General features: G+C 40.4%; 1 long non-coding RNA gene and 1 pseudogene across 1 annotated transcript in view; one reads left to right on the forward strand and one right to left on the reverse strand.

The window, feature by feature from the left end:
• LOC113886276 overlaps window positions 1–24,741 on the forward strand; it is a 36,140-nt gene that overhangs the window by 5,881 nt on the left and 5,518 nt on the right. The window contains exon 3 of the long non-coding RNA XR_003509406.1: window positions 10,440–10,677. This is a non-coding gene — a long non-coding RNA (uncharacterized LOC113886276). The remainder of the gene's footprint in view (window positions 1–10,439; window positions 10,678–24,741) is intronic.
• Window positions 3,215–19,455, reverse strand: LOC113886275 (annotated as a pseudogene).

The following is a 24,741-nucleotide window of genomic DNA, read 5'->3' on the forward strand; positions in this document are numbered from 1 at the left end:
AAAAGAGAAAATTGCAAAGAAATAATCACTTAAAAATCCACCATTAAAAGGCCACCATTACATGTACACAATGCTGTATTTAAAATGGATAACCAACAAGGACCTACTGTATAGCACATGGAATTCTGCTCAATGTTATGTGGCCACCTGGATGGGAGGGGGTTTGGGGGAGAATGGATACATGTATTTGTATGACTGAGTCCCTTGGCTGTTCACCTAAAATGATCACAACACTGTTAATTGGCTATACCCCAATACAAAACAAAAAGTTCCAAAAAAGTCACCATTGTTATCATTTCAGTGAATATATTTCCAAAGAGCATATACTCTTTCAATTTGCCAATGATTTATGATGTCAAAGTATCATATATAAAGAAATATATATATATATATATATATACATGTATATAAATTTGTTTTAACTTGGGCTTACATCTGCTACACTGATTTTTGTAAATCTATTTATAATTCACCATATGCCACTCCATACATAACAATCTGTTTGAGTTCAATGCATGAAGATGTCAAAATTAAATATTGCTTTGCTTACTTTGTTTTCTGATTGATAATTTGAAATATTAATGAAAGAAGGAAAGAAACCTGATCAGTTTAGAAAACATGATCAATCTATTCACAGCCTCAAGTATAATCAAATCTGTAATTGCTTATGTTCTTAGTTGATTCTTTGAGTAAATATTTTAGCTCCTATTTTGACATATATCTTACGTCCAAATGTTGAGTTGTGATGAGTGTTCTGAAGAAAAAGAAAGTGGGGCAAGTGGGAGGAAAAGTGGTATCTATAACGTCTTTACATGAAGGAATTTGTTAAAATGGTAATATGAAGTCCCATGCTGTGTGTGCCAAGTCACTTCAGTCATGTCCGACTCTTCGCGACCCTATGGACTATAGCCCACCAGGTTCCTCTGTCCATATTATTTCCCAGGCAAGAATACTGGAGCGGGTTGCCACACCCTCCTCCAGGGGATCTTCCCAACACAGGGATCGAACCGTGGTTCTTACGTCTCTTGAAGTGGCAGGCAGTTTCTTTACCACTAGCGCCACCTGCTGCTGCTGCTAAGTCGCTTCAGTCGTGTACGACTCTATGCGACCTCATAGACGGAAGCCCACCAGGCTCCCCCATCCCTGGGATTCTCCAGGCAAGAACACTGGAGTGCGTTGCCATTTCTGGGAAGCCCCATATTATCCCATTTCATACTAATTCCATCTGAACAAGTTTTCTCCTTGCTTGGAGGAGTAGGGGTTCGGACGTGAGCACTGTCGTCTTCCCTCATCCTTGTAAGTTGCTTGGTACTTTAACTGCAGACCACTAGGTCACATTACTGGACTCGCCATGGAAAGTGGTCTCAACCAAAGTTAGTCCCGGTTACCAACTCTGCCTTCTGCTACATAGTTTGATATATTTTCACTTGTTCAGGAGTTTTGTACGTTTTAATTTTTATTGGGAAAGAGGGGTATTAATTTTGAAGAGTTCATTAATTACTCTGAAAATATTTTCTCAGGTAAAGGGGGTACATAAGAGCACAACAGGCATAAAATAATAGGATTTTTTGCGTGATTATTCAGGCAATGTTTTCAATTATTCTACTTGTATACATCAACCAGCCACATCCTAATTACATGACGTTCCTCTGTTTCTGAATCGTTTTCCCTGTTAATAATTTATTGGTAAGTTCTAAACTTTTTCAAACTACTGCCTCAAAATATTAGATTGTGCAAGGGTTACATGTTCCCTCAAGTTATGTGTTTATGTGCAAAGTAATGCCATAATTGTAAATGAGATTCATTTTTCTAGTATATTTTCTTGCTAGTTTCTATATATAAAGAAAAACCCCCGGTTTTTTTTTTTTTTCTTCATATTTTTCTTTTCCTTACCAGTCAGCTTATGAAAGCACCTTAAAATTTTGTCACTTTTATGTAGCAATCTTTTTCATTTACTTCCCTTGAGAGTTTTTTGCTGGAAAAGCAAAACAGAAACAACCAATCAACCAACCAATCAGCAAATAAAAACAAGAAAAAAATAAGTCTGTGTGCTCTCCATGCACAAACTGATCCTCTCACATCATCTTTTTTAGATTCAGTAAAATATACGGGATTGACACTCATGCTGGAAAAGGCTGTGTGGACTCTGCAGACCCAAGAACACAGTTTTAAAAGTTGCTGCTCTCACTTGGTCTCTTTAAATCTTTGGCCAATGACACCTTTGCAAAATCAAGAAGTGGATTGAAAATCTTAAGGGATTTCCCATATGTTATGTATTTAATTGCATCCATCCTAAAATTTCATATATTGAAGTATCTCAGTATTTAATACTCAGCATCTTAGGAAGATTTCCAAATGTGAAACAGGACTGTTGTCAATATGATTAAGATGAGGTCATATTGGAGTAAGATTGGTTACTTATCCAATAGGATAGTGTCCTTATGTAAAAGGAACATTAAGACAGGCAGGCGTGCCAGGGAGATCCATGTGTAGATTGAAATATGCTGCCACAAGCGAAGGGACTATTAATACCAGAAGCCAGGAGAGACCTGGAACAGATCATCCCTAGAGGTTTCAGAGGAAGCATGGCCCTGCCAACAACTTGAGCTCAGAATTCCAGGCTCCAGAGCCATGCGATAATAAATGTCTGTTAAGTAACTCAGTTTGTGGAATTTTATTATGAAAGCTCTAGGTGACTAACATACCATTTTTATTTTTAAAAAAGTAAAGTTAAAAAATAAAATAAAATAAAAAGTATCTTTTACCAGTTTCTTATTTTCCCTTTCCTCAATATTTTCATTATTTATGGCAGCAAAATTGCCTAATCTTACAGGCACCAACACAAGATTTATCTCTCTAATATATTTTCAAAGAGAGACGTTAACACTTATGGATCTGAGGACCATGAAACACCATCAGAAATGTGTGTCTCTCGTGAGGGCAGGTAGGATGTTCCCTCACAATAGAGCTAATTATTGTCTCTTCAGCACTAAAGCTACCATTGAGAACAGGGCAGAGAGGATCTCTGCAGTCTAGACTGGACCTCACAGTGGATAGAAATGATATTGCCATTCATGAAGGCAATGGCTCAAGATGGGAGGATCCCAGGCAAGGCTCAGCCTCCCCAGTGATCTGAGGGACCTACTCGGTATGTTGCCTTTCTCACCCACAGATCCAAAACACACAGTCCCTCCCAGGGGTGGTAGAAGGTTACTTACTTATTTTCCACATCCTGGATGGTGTCAAGCAGAGGCATATTTCTGGTTTCGGGTAGAAGAAGGATGAGAAGACCAGCAAGGATAGGACACACTCCATAGATGATCCAGGGCAGAGTGGGTAGATACACCACTAGAGTCATCAGCAGGGGAGCCAGTGCTGCCCCACACCTACTAGCCATCATATTTAATCCTGAAGCTTTTGCTCTGAAGGGTAAAAGAGGAAAATGCATAATAATTCAGTAAAAAAAAATCCCATACATGTAATTTATAATCTACTACTTTGACATTATGCATGTTAAGTTGCTTCAGTTGTGTCCGACTCTTTGCAACCCTAGGGTCTGTAGCCTGCCAGGCTTCTCTGTCCATGAGATTCTCCAGGCAAGAATGTTGGAGTGGGTTGCCATGTCCTCCTCCAGGGGATCTTCCTGACTCAGGGATCAAACTCGCATCTTCTGCACTTCTTGCACTGTGGGCAGATTCTTTACAGCTGAGCCACCAGAGAAGCCCACTTTGACATTGTAATGGAAGACATAAAACACAGTTATTACATACATAAGTTTGATGAAAGATATTTGTTTTTGAGATCTGTTCTGTGATTCTAGCTTTGTTAAGATCAAAGTGTGTTAAAACCCATTTTCATCATTTTAAACAGTATGTTAATGCATTGCAACTACCATGACAAGTGGTCCAAAAGATTAATGAGACAGACACTGAAGTACTGCTTAACACAGTACACGGCATGCCATCCATTTCTTCAATAAACTTTGGGTAACTGTTGTTAGTATGTTGTTACTATTATGATTACAAATGAATGCTTTCTAGTTAACAGATCTTATCTTGATTGCTATGCTAAGTATGCTATGCTAAGTCACTTCAGTCGTGTCTGACTCTGTGCGACCCCATAGACGGCAGCCCACCCTGCTCCCCTGTCCCTGGGATTCTCCAAGCAAGAACACTGGAGTGGGTTGCCATTTCCTTCTCCAATGCATGAAAGTGAAAAGTGAAAGTGAAGTCGCTCAGTCATGTCCGACTCTCAGCGGCCCCATGGACCGCAGCCTAGCAGGCTCCTCCGTCCATGGGATTTTCCAGGCAAGAGTGCTGGAGTGGGGTGCCATCGCCTTCTCCCTTATCTTGATTACTCCTGATCAATTACCTGGGAAAGCCCTATTTGGGGCCCTGGCAGAGCATCCACAAAGTATTTTACCTGAGGAGAGTGGGCATGAGTTCAGAGTTATGGACAGAATTACTGGAGACAGCAGCAGCAACACAGCCCATCCCCACACTTGCCAAAGTCAAACGTAGGGTCTGCATTTCTGGAGAAACAAAGAGCAGGGAGACTAAGAAATCTGCATTGAAGCATCCACCAAATTTAGTCAGGAAAAAAAAAAAAACAGCCTTATAGGTTAATTGCATTTTTGAAATATATTATAGAAAACTGTACAATGGCAGGGAGCATAGAACAGCTAACAACGTGAGAAATATAACATTATCAACATAGGTGGTTAAAAGTACATGAAACTATCTGAATTAATTATAGCAACTCTCTGTGCATAGCTGAGATTTGCCAACGAATCAGAAGAAAAGGTGAGTCTGGTGGAAATTTGCTTTTACTTATTCTGTCCAGTGCTCACTATATCCTTATTGTAGAAGGTAGAACTGTCATGTGGATGATTGCTGAGTCTAAGACTCAGCTCTAACCTGGAAGACCTTCCAATTCAAGTGCAGGATTTCCTGGTTTTCCTGGAATTAGGAGGTCTTAGCAGTGTGGGATTTTCATTAAAAAAAAGGGGGGGGGGAGGGGAAGTTCTAGGTAAACCTGAAAGACTCAGTCAACCTAGAGCAGATGCAGCATTGACATGGGGTAAGTATGACACCAGGGAGTAATAAAACAGGACTGCTGTTAGTGGACAGGCTGAAGAGAAGCCAGATCTACATCAATGTTAGACACGAGGAACCAAGAATGGAAACTTCTATTTGGGGGGGGACAAAATGTCAGAATTTGGGAACAAATGAAAAAATGTTCAGGGAATCTGTATTCTACACGCTATGAAAGGAAATCTAATTGTAGCATTGTATATTGGACAGAACTCTCTTGTAAGAGAGTAATCAGGCATTACTAATGATATTCTGAGGAGCAAAGTCCACTCATCTCTAAGGCTGTGAAGCACATTCCTGCATTGTGCAATGTGAATCATTGTGCCCACAAAGGTTCTCCTAATTGTTACATAGGCTTCCCTGGTGGCTCAGCTGTAAGGAATCCACCTGTGATGCAGGAGACTTGAGTTCAATCCCTGAGTCAGGAAGATCCCCTAGAGAAGGAAATGGCAACCCCCTCCAGTATTCTTGCTTGGGAAATCCCACCAACAGAGGGGCCTGGAGGGCTACAGTCCAAGGGTTTGCAAACTGTCAGACATGACTTAGCAACTAAACAACCACAAATCGTTACATAGCATCATTTTGTTAACTTATAAAGTAATCTAACAGGAAATGGACAAGAATTTTAATCTTAAATCCTAGTTTCAACTGTACAGACATTCACTTTTTTTTTTTTTTAAGAGGAATTCTTTTCATTACCTGGGAGACTCTTATAAGCAAGAGCTGTAGTCACGATGACTTAACATCACACTCACACGTGGAACATAGAGGTGAGGAACTAGACCAGTCATCAAAGTTGGTAATGAAGAGCCCTGACAGGGGAGTGACCATTCTATGTCCTCACCTGGGATATAATTGCAAGGCCTCACCCTTCCATGCTTGTTTTTAAAAGTGAGAGTGGGCCATGTCCTATGTCACTTCAGTCACGTTCCACTTTTTGCAACCCTATGGACTGTAGCCCACCAGGCTCCTCATTCCAGGAGGATTCTCCAGGCAAGAATACTGGAGTGGGTTGGCATGCTCTCCTCCAGGGGATCTTCCCAAACGAGGGATCGAACCTGCATCTCCTTTGTCTCACACACTGACAGGCGGGTTTTTGGGGGTGTTTTTTGTTTTGTTTTGTTTACCACTAGCGCCACCTGGGAAGTCCCAGATGGGTGAAGCGCAGGTGAACAAATGCTCTCCTAGAGGAACTGTTCAGAATAAATGGTGCCGGTTTCCAGATACTTCCAAAATGTGAGGAAGGTGAAGATATGCCAAAGCTACCCTTATGGACCTTTGGCTCTTTTTCCCAACAACCTAGTAACAGGACTTCTAATGTTTGTTGGAATACTTAGTAAGCCAATATTGGGGCTTCTCTTTATTCCTAGCTTTGGATAAGTAGGGCTAATGCAATCCTTAAAGGACATGAAAAAGACACTTCCCTTTCCCCAAATTCCAGTATTCTCTCACCTTGGGGCACAAACATGTTGGCCAAAATGGAAAGTCCCACAAGGAACATGAGAAGCATCTGGGTTAGTCGACGGCCCATGTGATTCAGTACTAGGAGTGCAAGACATCAAGCTGAGATAGTGAGAGCTCCAAAGATGACCTGGAAGAGGAATATATTGCTCCCAAAGTGCTGTAGATTCATAAAGATGCCAAAATAGGGTACTGTGTTTGCAAATCTGTAATGAACAAAAGAGGAGAAACACAAGCCATAAGATTAGAGCCCAGTGCTGCAGTTGATTATGTTGACCCAGGCAGCCAATGGTCAAGGTTGAAAAAAAAGACACAGTCTGATTTGTATAATTCCTCCTTTTAAGGTCATAATTTTAAAGTTAACATAAATAATTACATGATAATATATAAGTGGTAAAAGAATCCGCTAGGCAATGCAGAAGACACAAGACACATGGGTTCAAGCCCTGGGTTGGAAAGATCCCCTAGAGGAGGAAATGGCAACCCATTCCAGTACTCTTGCCTGTGAAATCCCATGGACAGAGGAGCCTGGGGGGCTACAGTTCATGGGGTCTCAAAAGAGTCTGATATTCCATTATAGGTTAAATACAGATTATTGAGTAGAGTTCCTTGTGCTATACAGTAGGTCATTGTTGATTATCTATGTTATATGTAGCAGTGTGTATGTGTTAATCTCAAACTCCTAATTTACCCCTCCCCATACCTTTCCCCTTTGATAACCATACATTTGTTTTCTATGCTTGTGAGTCCATTTTTTGTTTTGTAAATGAGTTCATATGTATCAGTTTTTTAGATTTGTCAAATAAGTGACATCATGATGCTTGTCTTTGACTTACTTTACTTAGTGTGGTAATCTCTAGGTCCATCCACGTTGCTAGAAATATGTACACACACATACCACATCATCTCTATCCATTTGTCGATGGACACTTAGGTTGCTTCCTTGTCTTAATTATTATAAGTAGTGCTGCCATGAACTTTGGGATGCATGTATCTTTAGAGCTTTTTTTGGACACATGCCCAGGAGTGAGATTGCTAGATCCTATGATAACTCTACCTTCAGTTTTTTAAGTAGCCTCCATACTGTTCTCTATAGTGTCTGCACCAATTTATAATCCCATCAACAGTGTAGAAGGTTTCCCTTTTCTCCACACCCTCTCTAGCATTTATTATTTGTAGACTTTTTGATGATGAACATTATGGCTTGTGTGAGGCAATACCTCATTGTAGCTTTGGTTTGCATTTCTATAATAATTAGCAAAGTTGAGCATCTTTTAATGTGGCTGTTGGCTATCTATGTGTCTTCTTTGGAAAATGGTATATTTAAATCTTTTGCTCATTTTTCAATTGGATTGTTTGGTTTTTTATATTAAGATGTAAGAGTTATTTGTCTATTTTGAAAATTAATCTCCTGTTGTTATATCATTTGCAAATATTTTCTTCTATTCTGTAGGCTGTCTTTTCATTTTATTTATAGTTTCCTTTGCAATACAAAACTTGTAAGTTTAATCACATCCCATTTGTATATTTTTCTAACTCTTCATTTTATTATGAGTTCCGTGTGAGTCTTTCATAATCCTTCAACTACCTCCAAAAATAGCAATTACTTGGTGTGTTTTCTTCACCTTTTATCCCCAAATCAGTGCCTCCTTCTCACAACAGTGCTATAACCTTTGAAATAAACAGATTTATGTCCCCTCTCTTTGAACGTCATCATGTGCTGTGTGAAGCCCACCTTGCAAATGACAAGAGACAGATCCTTTTACACAGGTTGGGTGTATGGAACAAGTCAAACACAGTTGTTTTCGTCTGTGCTGCCTCCAGCTGCTCCTGCATGGTTGCTCTCAAACCCTTTAGCAACAACAAACACGAATCACTTGCCAATATAGTGCCAGGTATTGTGATGAGCATTGGCAGCCAATAGGATAGAAGAGATATGCTCCCTTTCTTTGTAGTGTAGCGTATTGCATATGTAATCACAGGTGTGAATGTGATACTAAGGAGGATGTAGGGAGTTAAGGGAAACTCCAGGAAATTAATGAACATTGAAATTTTGAATTTGAACAATGAAAATTTGAAAATGAGGCCATGGAGGAGGGCAGGGCATCCACTATAGTACACAGCCTACAGGAAGTGAACTAAAGGAATTAGTTGCACATTGGGCAAAGCTTCTTTTCATGAGATGGCCATGAAAGGCCAGGGAACTGAGCTTGCATTCTCAACTAGCCGCCCTTGTTAGAAAAGGGTTTGTGTATCTCAATAAGGAGAAGGCAAGTATCAGTTTATTCCTTCCCTGCAACCCAATAACCACCTCCTCTTCCCTGCTCACCTCCATGTTCAGGGTTGCTTCAGCATTCTTCATTCCATTTCTGCGTGCAACTATTCGAAGTCCCTTTAAGCCCTCATCTGGTTTATTGGTGATAATCAGCCACCGAGCAGATTCCACCAGCCACCTGATGAAAGGTGCAGTCACAAGTGCAGTCAGCTCTCTCTTGTTATATGTCATATGATTATTGACAACAGATGCATTTTGCCTTCTTTCCAAAATCCACCGCTTCACTTGTTGGGTTAGGAATAGAAATTCCAGATCTATTTTACAAATACTAGGAGGATATGAGAGTGACTGCAGTGCACTTGAAAGTTGTAGTACTAGTACGGGACACAGACTTGGAGTTAAATTGCCTCTGCTTACTCATCAGGAGAATTTACAGAAAACTTAGGAAGTTTAAGTTTATCCCTGATATGCATAATTTCCTTCCAAACCCTGGCATGGGATCTAGCAACTTTGTGCACATAATATATATTTACAGTATACATTCTTTTTGAAAAGAAGCCCCAAATATGTCAGCGTAAAGCCTAACAGTGATTGCAGGTACTCCTGACACTACCAGTTATGTTGATAACTAATAACCCAATTACTAATACCAATTAATAACTAACTACTTCTTTATATCTGCCTCAGTTTTCTCATCAATAAAATGGAACAGCACTGTCAGCTTCCTTGTAGGGTTGTTTTGAATATGGAGTAACACAACGAATGAGTCTGTATAGCACATGGAACTCTGCTCAATGTTATGTGACAGCCTGGATGGGAGGGGAGTTTGGGAGAAAATTGATATATATGGCTGAGTTCCTTCACTGTTCACCTGAAACTATCACAACATTGTTTGTTAATTTGCTATTCCTCAATACAAACTAAAAAGTTTAAAAATAGTAAATAAATAAAGTTGCATCATAAAAAAAAAATGAGTCTGACATGGATCACATTCCCTTTCTGCCTGAACTCATATCTCTATATAAAATCTGTAGTCATCTCTCTGTGATCTCCTAAATTTAATTCTCCCTAGACTGATTTTAAGTGTGGGGGCCAAGTTATCCATAAATAAATGTTTGCTAAAATTATTTAAGGGACTGGTGAACACATGATGTAAATCACCCAACCTGCATGCCAATTATTAGTACTGGAGAAAGAACATGGCTATTTTGTCAGATTATTCTATGAATAAAGTTGTTGCATCTTCCCTTTATTCAATTCACCTACAAAAATGAAAATCATGGAAAGTCTTACCATAACCAGGTTCATTCCAAAATCAAAAAAAAAGAACTAAAGTTACTTCTTTTCAAAATATCTGAGTCTATATTTTATATTAACAAAAATCATGTCAGAATAACCCTCCAACCACTATACTAAGTAAGACTATGAAGAAAGACGGCAGAAAATACCAAGAACTCCCAGGAGAAGGGTCACGGTTAGTCAATGTTCTATTTCACAAATTGCACAGAGTAACAGATGATAGACAAGGGTTTTTAAGTTCAAACAATAAAAAAGGGTCTAAGGAATTAAAAAATGAATATATTTAGATACAATATGCATTTTCATCCCAGGTTCCCATAAGAGAGTGAGAGAGAAGGCTCTCTCTCTTGAGGAGAGAAAGAAGACAAAGAAAGGTACAGACACCACCAGCTGCAGGGTGCGCCACTCTCGAAAGACAAAAGCCAGTCCTCCCAGCATCATCTGTCCAATACTAAGGGCACAAGCTATCAGTGTTATTACCGTGGCTTTTGACTGGGCCCTTACCCACGCTACAACTGAAAGAAAATCCAATTGGGATATTATTGTCAGGTAAGTGTGAAATTTCAAGGCCAATTTCCAGACTTGGAAAATGGAAAAGACTAAAACTGTCGACTTACTGAGCATACTGTTATTTGACACAATGGCCACAGCAGAACAGCCTGACCAGAAGCGTAGCAAGCAGTAAATGAGGAAGGTGGGAGCAAAGGCTGCACAGATCCCAGAGATGGCGAGCTGGAGCAAACAGCACCTAAGAATCAATTTGCGCCCAAACCTAAGAAACAGAGAGGCAGATTAGATTGTGAGAGCAATAGCAACCTGCGGTAAAAATAAAGCCTACTCTGAAATTTAGAGAATTTTTTTTAATGTTCATAATGGTTTTGTCCTTTTTTATGATTTGGTTTTTTATTTTACTAATTTTTTACATTGTTTATTGGGAGATCATTGCTTTACAATACTGTGCTGGTTTCTGCCATACATCAGCATGAATCAGCCACAGTCATACATATGTCCCCTCCCTCTTGAACCTCCCTCCCATCTCCCACCCCATCCCACCCCTCTAGGTTGTCACAGAGCACTGGGTTGAGCTCTCTGTGTCACACAGCAAATTCCCACTGGTTCTCTATTTTACATATGGTAATATATATGTTTTCAGGCTACTCTCTCAATTCGTCCCACCTGTTCCTTCCTTCACTGTGTCCACAGTCCATTCTCTATCTGTGTCTCCATTGCTATCCTGCAAATAGGTTCATCAGTACTATCTTTCTAGATTCCAAGTGATTCTCTGTACCTGAAAGCTTGAAAACTCAGAAGCTAAATCAACAGTGGAGATCTCCTCAAAGTAGTACTCCTTGTCTGCAATATACACTAAGAATACCAAAACTTTATCCTCTAATCACTTGGACTTTGACACCAAGTGATATTTCATATAAAATAAATTACAGTGTTGGAAACTGTAATATACTACAAGCTCCCATTGTACTAACATATGTATTTAGCATGGTAGAGAGTCTGTACAGCGTCCAGAACACAAGAGAGCTAAAAGTGTACTTGGGTCTCTAGGACCAGACAGGCAAGGTTAAACTGATGCAGAAGATCAGTGGATCAATACTCAAAGTTGTTGAAGGTTTATTTAAGGGTCAGTCTTTGTTGAATCTGAATTTATAAGCCTCAAGCAATGTGCTTTATCTAGAACAGAATATGAAGTGAAAGTGTTAGTCACTCAGTTGTGTTAGACTCTTTGCGACCCCATAGACTGAAGCCCATGAGGCTCTCTGGTCATGGAATTCTCCAGGCAGGAATACTGAAGTGGGTAGCCATTCCCTTCTCCAGGGGAAAGCAGAATATAAGACCACCATAACCCTGGGAAAAGGTCTGGATGATGCAGTAAAAGGATATGGAGTTTACCTTCCCCCATTAACACATAAATACATCTACAGACTTCCTTGGTGGTGCAGTGGATAAGAATCCACCTGCCGGTGCAGGAGGACAAGGGTTCGATCCCTACCTAGTCTGGGAAGATTCCACATGCCATGGAGCAACTAAGCTCATGCGCCACAGCTACTGAAGCCCATGGGCCTAGAGCCTGTGCTCTGCAACAAGGGAAGTCACTGTGATGAGAAGCCTGAGCACCACAATAAAGAGTAGCCCCCACTCACCGCAACTAGAGAAAGCCCGCATGCAGCAACGAAGACACAACACAGCCAAAAAAATTTTTTTAATTAAAAAAAAATCTATATATGGAAAAATTCTCACTGAAACTAACTGGAAACTGGCAGAATGACTTACGTAAACCAAGGATGTAAGATACATATGTAATCAGATAGGAAGGAAAGAAACACAATCAGGTCCGGACTTGCACTCCTGGGAGAGGACTCAGAGGAAAAGTGAGATTACATAGGAGGACACCTACCCTGGGGACTGAGCAGGTCAGGCCACAGATTGGGAGTCCCGGTCCTGGGGCATATGTGAAGGAAACAGTCCCCCGTGGCTGGTAGGAGGACTTGTTGCTCAGTCTCTCAATCATGTCCTACTCTTTGTGACCCCGTGGACTGCAGCTTGTCAGGTTTCCCTCTCCGTTGCTATCTCCCAGAGTTTGCTCAAACTCATGCCCATTGAGTTGGTAATGTCATCCAGCCATCTCATCCTCTGCCATCCCCTTCTCCTCCTGCCCCCAATCCCTCCCAGCATCAGAGTCTTTTCCAATGAGTCAACTCTTCGCATCAGGTGGCCAAAGTATTGGAGTTTCAGCTTCAGCATCAGTCCTTCCAATGAACACCCAGGACTGATCTCCTAATTTAGGATGGACTTGTTGGATCTCCTTGCAGTCCAAGAGACTCTCAAGAGTCTTCTCCAACACCACAGTTCAAAAGCATCAATTCTTCAGCACTCAGCTTTCTTCACAGTCCAACTCTCACAACCATACATGACCCCTGGAAAAACCATAGCCTTGACTAGACAGACCTTTGTTGGCAAAGTAATGTCTCTGCTTTTTAATATGCTATCTGGGTTGGTCATAACTTTCCTTCCAAGGAGTAAGTGTCCTTTAATTTCATGGCTGCAATCACCATCTGCAGTGATTTTGGAGCCCCAAAAAATAAAGTCTGACACTGTTTCCACAGTCGTGTCCAACTCTTTGCAACACCATGGACTGTAGCCCACCAGGCTCCTCTGTCCATGGAATTTCCCAGGTAAAAATTTTTCCCAGGAGTGGGTTGCCATTTCCTGCTCCAGGGGATCTTCTCAACTCAGGGACTGAACCCACCTCTCCTGCACCTCCTGCATTGGCAGGCGGATTCTTTACTGCTGAGCCATCTTGGAGGCCCTTAAAACAAGTAGATAAAGTCATATATTAATTTGGCCACCTGATGCAAAGAGCTGACTTATTGGAAAAGACCCTGATGCTGGGAAAGATTGAAGACAGGAGGACAAGGGGATGACAGAGGATGAGATGGTTGGATGGCATCACTGACTCAATGGACATGAGTTTGAGCAAGCTCTGGGAGTTGGTGATGGACAGGGAAGCCTGGTGTGCTGCAGTCCATGGAGTTGCAAAGAGTCAGACATGACTGAGCGACTGAACAACAACAATAAATTTAACCAAGGAGATGATATAGATCTGGACACTCAAAACAAGACTTTGATGAAAGAACTTGAAGAAGATACAAATAAATGGAAAAATAGCCCATACTCATGGACTGGAAAATTAGTATTGTCAAAATGCACATACTCTGCAAAGCCATCTATAGATTGGTTGGTAGTTGTTTAGTCGCTAAGTTGTGTCTGATTCTTGCAACCCCACCAACCGTAGCCCTCCAAGCTCCTCTGTCCATGGGATTCTCCAGGCAAGAATACTGGAGTGGATTGCCATTTCCTTCTCTAGGATTCCAATTCAGGAGTCAAAACTGGGTCTCCTGCACTGCAGGTAGATTCTTTACCAACTGAGCTACAAAGGAAGCCCCATCTACAATTATGCCATCCTTATTAAAATTCCAATGACATTTTTCACAGAAATAGAAAAAAACTATCCTAAAATCTATATGAAATCACAAATGACCCCCAAAAGCAAAGTCAATCCTGACAAAGAACCAATGTAGAAACATCCTGCTTTCTGATTTCAAACTATACTACAAAACAATAGGTATCAAAATGGTATGGTACTGACATTAAGAAAGATGCATAAACCAACAGAAAGAACCAAGATTCAAGAAATTAACCCTTGATACATATTATTTGATAAAAAAAAAAACCAATAATATTAAAGAGGGGACAATAAAAGTTTTCAATAATAATGTTGGGAAAATGAAATGATAACATGCAGGAGTATGAATTTGCACTCTACTGACAATATTCAAAAAAAAATTCACTCAAAATGGGTTAAAGACTTAAACATTAGCCCTGAAACACTAAAAATCCTAGGAAAAACTCCCTGACATCAGTCTTAACAATGACTTTTTTATATAATAGCTACCCAAACAGGCATGAAGGTGTATATAATTGTGGTTTTGACTTGTAGTTCCTTGATAATTAGTGCAATTAAGCACATTTTCATATTCCTGTTAACAATTTCCATGTCTTCTATGGAGGAATACCTATTGAATTCCTTTGCCATTTTTGAGTAGGTTATTTGTGAGTTTTTTCTATCAGTTGCAGCAGTCCCCTGTATGTTTTGGATATTAAATCTATCAGATATGAGGCTAGCAAATATTTTTCCCATTCTGTAGGTTTCCATTTCTTTTTGTTGACCATTTGCTTTGCTATGAAGAAGTATTCTGGACATTGACCTTGGCCACAAAAGCACAGTCAATGAAAGTAAAATAAAGAATTGGGGATTATGTCAATCTATAATGCTTCTTCTTAGCTATAAGAAGCTTTTTGCCTATGTTTAGTTCAAAATCTTTAGGTTAGTTATAAATCTCCCTTTTCTTCACCAAATTTTCTATTCTCGACATCTGTCATAATCCCATTTATTCAGAGAAACTGAAAAAAACCTATTACCCTATGTGTGTCTAAAACTGATCAATTAGCATTTTATCACGAATCATTGTAAAGTGTTCAGTCATAAGACTGGTCAACATGAACACTCTGATATAGTTTACAAATTACATTCAGGGTGATACATTCAGCATTCACAATTTTCACTGGAAGGTTAAATATGTTAGGCTTATAGGTAGGGGATAAAGGTTACTTAGAGTCTCCCATTCCACCTATGAAAGACTTGAGTATCTAGCTGCCATGGTTGTCTCTTACTTCAGGATGGACAGTGCCAGGCACAGGATTAGCCAAAACACTCATACCAGAAATTATGACACTTGAGGTCTGTAGATTAATTTCCTTATATGATTTCAAATATTACCTCTAAAGAGCCTTTTCATGAGATCAAATGGCCAAATTATAACCACAATTATTTCTTAATGCAATTCAGGGCCACTTCACTAAGCACCCAAGTTTTCTAGAAATGCCTTCTAATTACAGTGAGAAACATGAGGCATGCAAAGCACAACTTCCCAGGTGGCACCTGGGAACCTGCCTGCCAATGCAGGAGACTTAAGAGACACCACTTCGATCCCTGGGTTGGGAAAATCCCCTAGAGGAGAAAATGGCAAACCCACTTCAGTATTCTTGCCTGGAGAATCCCGTGGGCAGAGGAGCCTGGTGGGCTACAGTCCACAGGGTCACACACAGTCAGACACGACTGAAGCAACTTAGCACACACATGTGCATGTGAGGCACAACAATCAAGGTGGGAACCCACAAGATTTTGGCTCACTGATTCCAGTGGGAACTTAACACAGAAGCCACGGCAAAGGCGGAAATGCTGTTCTTTATATCTGTGTCTTGAAATAGGCTGAAACTCCTGTCTTGAAGCAACTTCCTCTTGCTTCCGATAAGTAACTCTTCCTCATATTTCTAGATGAAGTATTATGATACCTCCCCTCTAAACACTGTTCTGAAATATCCCCCAGATCTTGTGGAGATGACATTTCTGTGTCCAATACACAGAGATCTGTGGCAACAAAATGACATCATCACAATGAGCTTATCCTAAATTTCCATCTACAGCTCCCTGGGAACCAAGGCTACCCAGCACAGTGTAAATTGGATATGCGAGGAGTTCATAAAGATTTCTTTATGAAGCAGTCATAAACTGTGGGCAGCAGTGATCTGGAGAAACTCACCTGTCTGAGAGATGGCCATATATGAAGCTTCCCACCAGCATTCCAGCCATGAATAGGGATTGAACCATTGATTTCTGTGACTGATGATCACATACTAGGTCCCACTGGAAGAGAAGCAAATCAGCCCAGAGGAGCTTCACATGCTTGCATGCTCAGTCATGGACTGAGCAACCCCATGGACTGTAGCCAGCCAGGCTCATCTGGAGGAATTTTCCAGGCAAGAATACTGGAGTGGGTTAGCCATTTCCTACTCAAGGGGATCTCCCTGACCCAGGGATTGAACTTGCATCTCTTGTATCTTCTGCATTGGTAGGCAGATTCTTTACCACTGCACCATCTGGGAAGCCCTGAGGTGTCCCACAGAATCTTATAATCCCTCAGTAATCAACACTCTGATAGCCCTCAGTGAACACACTCTCTGGTTTCCTTTACCACATTTACTCATCTGTATCATTCAAGTCACTTAAGCACGGTTTTCTCTGGAAATCGTCAACTAAATCTTCTAGATTACATCAAGATCAATCTTTCTATTCACTTAGCACAGCATACCTCAGTGGTTCTCAAACCTTGCCACACATTGTAAACACTGGGGTTGGGGGGGCGGTTTGCCACCAGGGTTTTGGCACCTGGTGCCAAAATTCATGGAGAAGGCAATGGCACCCCACTCCAGTACTCTTGCCTGGAAAATCCCATGGACGGAGGAGCCTGGTAGGCTCCAGTCCATGGGGTCGCTAAGAGTCGGGCACGACTGAGTGACTTCACTTTCACTTTCATGCATTGGAGAAGGAAATGGCAACCTACTCCAGTATTCTTGCCTGGAGAATCCCGGGGACAGAGGAGCCTAATGGGCTGCCGTCTATGGGGTCGCACAGAGTCGGACACGACTGAAGCGACTCAGCAGTAGCAGCAGCAGCCAAAATTCATACTGATGCCTGAATTTTGCACTTAGAGTGAAATACACTCTGATTTGTTTCCCTGACAAGTAGCCCAAGTATTTTTTTAACTAATGCAAATATTTCCAATTTGCAACTAGGCTGAGAACAAGTGACTAAGAATAATTTTTCACACATTGTATCAGGTACTTCCTTGTCTGATCATCTATCTTCACACTTGGTTTAAAGTTCTTCAGTACTAAAATTCATGCCTAGTTGGTTGATTTCACTGGTGTCCATTGAAATGTAAGTGCTTGGCAGTTAAAAAGATAATCACCATTTGCTGAAAGATTGAAGGAAAGTTACTATCTACTCAGTAACTGAAGATTTGAGCCATGCTTATGAGAGGGTAACAGGCAGGAAGGCCAGGGGTCTCCAAACAGAGGAAATAGGCTTCAAGTGTCAGACATTTTTTTTTTTTTTATCTCTCTCTTAAGGGGCAGGAGGAAACAAACTAGTGATATATTTTTTCCCCTTCTCCATACAAATTTAAAAAGAGGTTTCTCTTAAAATACTGTGTTGCCATAATGACACCTGGTTCCACCTGAACTTAACTTTTCTCAAATCTTGAGCTAACCAATGCATTTTTCTTATGGAAATGTTTGTCTTAAGCTATGTTAATGTACTATGCATTTACCCTGGACTCTATCTTCCAGTCGGTTCCGCCTAAAAGCTCAGATTTAGGCTCAGAATCAACTTGACAAACCAGTATGTTATACTCAAACCCATGTTATATTCAGACATTGTTCTCCTAGTCTATGTAAACGAAACTTTTTGTATAATCTAATCTGCCTTTCTTCAAGATTCAAGTCAATTATTTTATGGCCCAGGATGACTCACCTGGTGCCAAGATTATCTCAAAATGCATCTTGTGGGTGAGGGGCCTAGTGCCATTCTCTGAGTTTTGAGACATTTTCTTTCTTTCATTAACAGACTGCTAGTAACTATATAACATCCAGCTAAAGACTAGCAGGGGGGTACTCTTTCTGCCCCCTTCTGATGTCTATGTCAGAAGCTTTCTCTATCCCTTTTATACTTTAATAAAACTCTATTACACAAAAGCTCTGAGCGATCAAGCCTCGTCTCTGGCCCTGGATTGAATTCTTCTCTGGAGGCCAAGAACTCCGGGGTCTTTCATGGCTCAGCAACAACCTCTCACTTATTTTATGTTTTTCTAAACACCTAGACTTTTTTTCTAAAACACCCAGGGTAGACTGCGGGAGTTGGTGATGGACAGGGAGGCCTGGCATGCTGCAGTTCATGGGGTCGCAAAGAGTCGGACACGACTGAGTAACTGAACTGAACTGACTGAAACACCCAGAACATATGCTGACAAGAGGCAAATGGGGCCTTTACCTCAGTCACGATGGTGAAGGAGAACAAACTGTGGTCAAACACCCAGCCGTCCACACAGGGCTCCGTGTCCAGGTCAGTCATGTTGGGGAAGGTCCCATTCAGGTGAAGGAGCTGCCACTGGGGATGGAGGAAGCGACGACATTTCTCTGGCTTTAAGTTTGAATCCAGTGGGATGGAGATTCTCAGCAGGACATCAGGGCTGAGGATCCCAGTATCATTATCAGAGACAGTGGCATTATCAAGATTGTGGACCCAGCAGTGATGACCAGGAACGGCTGCAGTGAAGTTCTCCAGCAATGAGTGACAGACTACTATCATGTAAAAAGGAAAAGTTAAAGCCATCTGAAGTATCTGGAATTTCCCCAGGCCACCAACTTTATCCAGAAGCTCCTCAAGGGCCATTCTGGACAGGTAATCCTCAAGACAATGCACAATGACTTTCAGAATATAAGTTCAATGGAAGAAAAAATTTTCTTTCATAAATTCACACTGAGCCTGTATAATATCACAACAGTTTCTCATAAATGGCTACCATCCCCTCACTACTGCAATAGAGAAGTAGAGACAGTTTCCCCAGTCCTTCTCAAATCACGAGGCATTATTTTTCTTTTAGTAAAGTCATAGAGAAAATAATTTACCAAAAATACTTCCAACTGTTGCCAGTGAACTCTGTTTAAAGGTTTACTCTTTGAACGTGCTTATCCTCACTCTGTAAAGCCAGCATTGGACTTTGGCATGTACATGGTATCTAAATAATGTAAAAAAAGCCCTGCTACACAGCTTTCAATCATTTCCAGAAGATGGAATTTGAGAGACACAGAAGTGAACTGCTCTAAGACATACCATGCAAATTCTCCAGCAACACAGGAACACAGCCCTGAGCTCCAATATACAGGCTGCCCAAGTTACTACAAAACCATAGACATCTCATAACTCGTTACTAGACACTTCTTTGCACTCCAGAGAGAAGAAATTCAGCTCCACCCACCAGAACACTGACACAAGCTTCCCTAACCAAGAAACCTTGACAAGCCACCTGTACAACCCCACCCACAGTGATGAAACTCCACAATAAAAAGAACTCCACAAACTGCCAGAATACAGAAAGGACACCCCAAACTCAGCAATATAAACAAGATGAAGAGACAGAAGAATACCCAGCAGGTAAAGGAACAGGATAAATGCCCACCAAACCAAAAGAGGAAGAGATAGGGAATCTACCTGATAAAGAATTCCGAATAATGATAGTGAAAATGATCCAAAATCTTGAAATCAAGATGAAATCACAGATAAATAGCCTGGAGACAAGGATTGAGAAGATGCAAGAAAGGTTTAACAAGGACCTAGAAGAAATAAAAAAGAGTCAATATATAATGAATAATGCAATAAATGAGATCAAAAACACTCTGGAGGCAACAAATAGTAGAATAACAGAGGCAGAAGATAGGATTAGTGAATTAGAAGATAGAACGGTAGAAATAAATGAATCAGAGAGGAAAAAAGAAAAACGAATTAAAAGAAATGAGGACAATCTCAGAGACCTCCAGGACAATAGTAAACGCTACAACATTCGAATCATAGGAGTCCCAGAAGAAGAAGACAAAAAGAAAGATCATGAGAAAATACTTGAGGAGATAATAGTTGAAAACTTCCCTAAAATGGGGAAGGAAATAATCACCCAAGTCCAAGAAACCCAGAGAGTCCCAAACAGGATAAACCCAAGGTGAAACACCCCAAGACACATATTAATCAAATTAACAAAGATCAAACACAAAGAACACATATTAAAAGCAGCAAGGGAAAAACAACAAATATCACACAAGGGAATTCCCATAAGGATAACAGCTGATCTTTCAATAGAAATTCTTCAAGCCAGGAGGGAATGGCAAGACATACTTAATACGATGAAAGAAAATAACCGATTGTTTCCACTTCACTTTCCTCGCCCGGGGGAGGCTTAGGTTGGCTCTACAACCGCTATAGTCGGGGCCAGCGAGGGCCAGGGGAGGGCAGGGACCTACTGCATCTGGGCCGGCTTGGGGCCGCAGGAAAGGGTGTCGGGGCCACACACGCACTCTCGCTGCAGTCCAGATCCTCCTGAAGCCCGTACGCCCGGAGCACACCCAGCCGGGACCGCCCGCCTAGACCCCGGCCCGCCAGCCCGCCCACGGGCCGGGGTCACAGCCAAGGAGCCAACGAGGGGAGGAGGCCCAGGGGGGCTGGGTGTGGGGGCGGGGGTGGGTGCTGCCGCCGCCGCGGAGCTGCTACTCGGCGCGTTTTGTATGAACATGGCGGCTCCCACCACCAGCAAGGCAGCCTCCCTGGGCTGTAACAACAAGCCTGCGTTCCCGGAGCTGGATTTCAGGTCGGGAGCTCGGGTGGAGGAATTGAAGAAAAAAAAAAAAAAGAAAATAACCTACAGCCCAGATTACTGTACCCAGCAAGGATCTCATTCAAATATGAAGGAGAAATCAAAAGCTTTACAGACAAGCAAAAGCTGAGAGAGTTCAGCACCACCAAACCAGCTCTCCAACAAATACTAAAGGATCTTCTCTAGACAAGAAACACAAAAAGGGTGTATAAACTCGAACCCAAAACAATAAAGTAAATGGCAACGGGATCATACTTATCAATAATTACCTTAAATGTAAATGGGTTGAATGCCCCAACCAAAAGACAAAGACTGGCTGAATGGATACAAAAACAAGACCCCTACATATGTTGTCTACAAGAGACCCACCTCAAAACAGGGGACACATACAGACTGAGAGTGAAGGGCTGGAAAAAGATTTTCCAGGCAAATAGAGACCAAAAGAAAGCAGAAGTAGCAATCCTCATATCAGATAAAATAGACTTTAAAACAAAGGCTGTGAAAAGAGACAAAGAAGGACACTACATAATGATCAAAGGATCAATCCAAGAAGATATAACAATTATAAATACATATGCACCCAACATAGGAGCACCACAATATGTAAGACAAATGCTAACAAGTATGAAAGGGGAAATTAACAATAGCACAATAATAGTGGGAGACTTTAATACCCCACTCACACCTATGGATAGATCAACTAAACAGAAAATTAACAAGGAAATACGAACTTTAAATGATACAATAGACCAGTTAGACCTAACTGATATCTATAGGACATTTCACCCCAAAACAATGAATTTCACCTTTTTCCCAAGTGCACACGGAACCTTCTCCAGGATAGATCACATCCTGGGCCATAAATCTAGCCTTGGTAAATTCAAAAAAGTTGAAATTATTCCAAGCATCTTTTCTGACCACAATGCAGTAACATTAGATCTCAATTACAGGAGAAAAACTATTAAAAATTCCAACATATGGAGGCTCAACAACACGCTGCTGAATAACCAACAAATCACAGAAGAAATAAAAAAAAAATCAAAATTTGCATAGAAATGAATGAAAATGAAAACACAACAACCCAAAACCTGTGGGACACTGTAAAAGCAGTCCTAAAGGGAAAGTTCATAACAATACAGGTATACCTCAAGAAACAAGAAAAAGTCAAATAAATAACCTAACTCTACACCTAAAGCAACTAGAAAAGGAAGAAATGAAGAACCCCAGGGTGAGTAGAAGGAAAGAAATCTTAAAAATTAGGGCAGAAATAAATGCAAAAGAAACAAAAGAGACCGTAGCAAAAATCAACAAACCAAAAGCTGGTTCTTTGAAAGGATAAATAAAATTAACAAACCATTAGCCAGACTCATCAAGAAACAAAGGGAGAAAAACCAAATCAATAAAATTAGAAATGAAAATGGAGAGATCACAACAGACAACACAGAAATACAAAGGATCATAAGAGACTACTATCAGCAATTATATGCCAATAAAATGGACAACGTGGAAGAAATGGACAAATTCTTAGAAAAGTACAACTTTCCAAAACTGAACCAGGAAGAAATAGAAAATCTTAACAGACCCATCACAAGCATGGAAATTCAAACTGTAATCAGAAATCTTCCAGCAAACAAAAGCCCAGGTCCAGACGGCTTCACAGCTGAATTCTACCAAAAATTTAGAGAAGAGCTAACACCTATCCTACTCAAACTCTTCCAGAAAATTGTAGAGGAAGGTAAACTTCCAAACTCATTCTATGAGGCCACGATCACCCTAATACCAAAACAAGACCAAAATGCCACAAAAAAAGAAAACTAAAGGCCAATATCACTTATGAACATAGATGCAAAAATCCTTAACAAAATTCTAGCAATCAGAATCCAACAACACATTAAAAAGATCATACACCATGACCAAGTGGGCTTTATCCCAGGGATGCAAGGATTCTTCAATATCTGCAAATCAATCAATGTAATATACCACATTAACAAATTGGAAAATAAAAACCATATGATTATCTCAATAGATGCAAAGAAAGCCTTTGACAAAATTCAACATCCATTTATGATAAAAACTCTCCAGAAAGCAGGAATAGAAGAGACATACCTCAACATAATAAAAGCTATATATGACAAACCCACAGCAAACATTATCCTCAATGGTGGAAAATTGAAAGCATTCCCCCTAAAGTCAGGAACAAGACAAGGGTGCCCACTTTCACCACTACTATTCAACATAGTTTTGGAAGTTTTGGCCACAGCAATCAGAGCAGAAAAAGAAATAAAAGGAATCCAAATTGGAAAAGAAGAAGTAAAATTCTCACTGTTTGCAGATTACATAATCCTCTACATAGAAAACCTTAAAGACTCCACCAGAAAATTACTAGAACTAATCAATGAATATAGTAAAGTTGCAGGATATAAAATCAACACACAGAAATCCCTTGCATTCCTATACACTAATAATGAGAAAACAGAAAGAGAAATTAAGGAAACAATTTCATTCACCATTGCAATGAAAAGAATAAAATACTTAAGAATGTATCTACCTAAAGAAACTAAAGACCTATATATAGAAAACTATAAAGCACTAGTGAAAGAAATCAAAGAGGACACTAATAGATGGAGAAATATACCATGTTCATGGATTGGAAGAATCAATATAGTGAAAATGAGTATACTACCCAAAGCAATTTATAGATTCAATGCAATCCCTATCAAGCTACCAACGGTATTCTTCACAGAGCTAGAACAAATAATTTCACAATTTGTATGGAAATACAAAAAACCTCAAATAGCCAAAGCAACCTTGAGAAAGAAGAACGGAACTGGAGGAATCAACCTGCCTGACTTCAGGCTCTACTACAAAGCCATAGTCATCAAGACAATATGGTACTGGCACAAAGACAGAAATATAGATCAATGGAACAAAATAGAAAGCCCAGAGATAAATCCACACACCTATGGACACCTTATCTTTAGCAAAGGAGGCAAGAATATACAATGGAGAAAAGACAATCTCTTTAACAAGTGGTGATGGGAAAACTGATCAACCACTTGTAAAAGAATGAAACTAGAACACTTTCTAACACCATACACAAAAATAAACTCAAAATGGATTAAAGATCTAAATGTAAGACCAGAAACTATAAAACTCCTAGAGGGAAACATAGGCAAAACACTCTCCGACATACATCACAGCAGGATCCTCTATGACCCACCTCCCAGAATATTGGAAATAAAAGCAAAAATAAACAAATGGGACCTAATTAAAATTAAAAGCTTCTGCACAACAAAGGAAACTATAAGCAAGGTGAAAAGACAGCCTTCAGAATGGGAGAAAACAATAGCAAATGAAGCAACTGACAAACAACTAATCTCAAAAATACACAAGCAACTCCTACAGCTCAATTCCAGAAAAATAAATGACCCAATCAAAAAATGGGCCAAAGAACTAAATAGATATTTCTCCAAAGAAGATATAGAGATGGCTAACAAACACATGAAAAGATGCTCAACATCACTCATTATCAGAGAAATGCAAATCAAAACCACAATGAGGTATCATTTCACGCCAGTCAGAAGAGCTGTGATCCAAAAGTCTACAAGCAATAAATGCTGGAGAGGGTGTGGAGAAAAGGGAACCCTCTTACACTGTTGGTGGGAATGCAAACTAGTACGGCCACTATGGAGAACACAGTGGAGATTCCTTTAAAAACTGGAAATAGAACTGCCTTATGACCCAGCAATCCCACTGCTGGGCATACACACCGAGGAAA

The sequence above is a fragment of the Bos indicus x Bos taurus genome, chromosome 29, assembly GCF_003369695.1.
Source record: "Bos indicus x Bos taurus breed Angus x Brahman F1 hybrid chromosome 29, Bos_hybrid_MaternalHap_v2.0, whole genome shotgun sequence".
In the NCBI taxonomy this organism is placed as follows: domain Eukaryota; kingdom Metazoa; phylum Chordata; class Mammalia; order Artiodactyla; family Bovidae; genus Bos; species Bos indicus x Bos taurus.